The 1,811-nt window shown below is 41.1% G+C and overlaps 1 non-coding gene across 1 annotated transcript; it reads left to right on the top strand.

Annotated features, from left to right (window-relative positions):
- Positions 1-1,405: 1,405 nt before the first annotated feature.
- trnaa-cgc lies at positions 1,406-1,477 on the top strand. The gene has a single exon. It is a non-coding gene; the product is annotated as a tRNA-Ala (tRNA).
- The last annotated feature ends 334 nt before the right edge of the window (positions 1,478-1,811 follow it).

The following is a 1,811-nucleotide window of genomic DNA, read 5'->3' as shown; positions in this document are numbered from 1 at the left end:
AAGACCTGATCTTTTTTCACTGACGAAGCAGCGAGCGCTCACACAAAGCAGCGGACATTTCTCCACCAGCAGCTGGTGTTTCTCACTGCTTAAGATTTTGCACTGCTGCTGGATAAACTATCTCGGTGAAATTGCCTCTAAGGACAAGCTGTGACACAACGACAGTCAGAAGTGGCCTTGTTTTTTTCCAATAAACAATAAATTAATTCTCCCGCTGGTCTCCCTCTGCTCTCTTGGCTCATAATTGTAGGGTTGCGGTCCATCAGATGTGTAGTTGTATACATTTAAATTATCTTTGTTGTCTGAATAACTATTAATCGTTTATCGCTTTAACGCTAAGCAGACTCCTAGACGTTAGTTCAGTTGTGGTGTCTAGTTTAAGATATGAAAGTAAAGATTTCTCATTAAAAACAACCAGAAAGTGTAAATAGTTCATATATAAGTAGATTTTGATTCAAAAACCAATTACATATTTTTAAACACTGATAAAAGCTAGGCTCTAACCTGCCATCTGCTCTTAAAGATTAATGTCTGAGGACTTATCTCCTGTGTGCCATTGAAGGAAACACTTGTGCAAGAGAAAGGAACAGGGTAAAATGTTACTACAGAGTAAAGGTGAGGCAACAGGAGGGGCATGTTTGGACAGACACGGTCAACAAAACCTTTCCTGCCTCTTCACCTGACACAGTGTCAAGATAAAGACAGGATGGTGAAGACAGTGGATGGAGGAGTGGAGGAATAGCAGTCTAAAGAAAGAGGAAAGTAAAGCCCAGGCCTGGCCCTGATAACACAGAGCTGTCGGGGCTTAGGAAAGGAGTAGGAGAAATTAGCCAAATCTGGATGGATCACAAGGATGTGGATGCAATCCAGTTTTGTGGGGCTGCGATAAGGAGGCTGATTATGTGTCACCCATCAATTCCCCCTCAGCACCTCACCTCCTCTACCCCTGCCATCCCCTCCCAGTCATAAATCCACTCATGACAAGCTTTGCTTTTCAGAAAGCAACCCACTCCACTCTGTCTTCACCATCCTCTCAAACTGTTTGCTACAGAGAAAATAAGAAGGAGGGGATTATGCAGGACAGCAAGTGACAGAGATTTAACTGACAGATCCTCTCTGATTGAGTCAGTCTGTCTGATGGGCTAGAGATGATCGAAACAGCTACTTTCATAATATAATCTGGATTATTAGGTTAAATGAAATCTCTTCAGATTTATCTCCACATGTATTTTAGAGTGAAAAACTTTGAGTTATTATTGGCAGTCAAATTCATTCCTGGTTGGACTCCATTATGCCTTCAGAACAGCCTCAATCCTTTGTCGTATAGTTTCAACTCAGTACAGGAAACAATCCTCAGAGGGTTTTGTCGGTATTCGTCTTATAGCATCAAGCAGTTGATGGATCAGGGGATGTAGCTCAGTGGTAGAGCGCATGCTTCGCATGTATGAGGTCCTGGGTTCAATCCCCGGCATCTCCATGTGATTATATTTATGGATAGTGGTGACCTTGTGGTTAGGTCATGGAGCTTAGAGTTCTTAGTATGAGCCCCACTCAAAACTCATAATATTTGACAGGTGGGGGCATGTTTATAAATAAAATAAAAGAATATCGTTTTTTTTTTTTTACATTGGGTCCTTGATTTTACGTTACTACATCATGTTCTACTCACCCATATGAGTTATGTGTCATTTGGAGCTGTTCTGTAGATATTCCGTTAGGTTATATCTAAGTAACGTCTTCCTATGAGCAAACAAACTTGAGGGCAAAGACTAAACTGTTCATAATTTATTATTTATGGTACACCAGCATTC

This window comes from Cyprinodon variegatus, unplaced genomic scaffold (assembly GCF_000732505.1).
Source record: "Cyprinodon variegatus isolate N-32 unplaced genomic scaffold, C_variegatus-1.0 Scaffold982, whole genome shotgun sequence".
Lineage (NCBI taxonomy): Eukaryota > Metazoa > Chordata > Actinopteri > Cyprinodontiformes > Cyprinodontidae > Cyprinodon > Cyprinodon variegatus.
The sequence above is the reverse complement of the archived record's forward strand: the minus strand, read 5'-3'. Positions and strand labels throughout refer to the sequence as shown.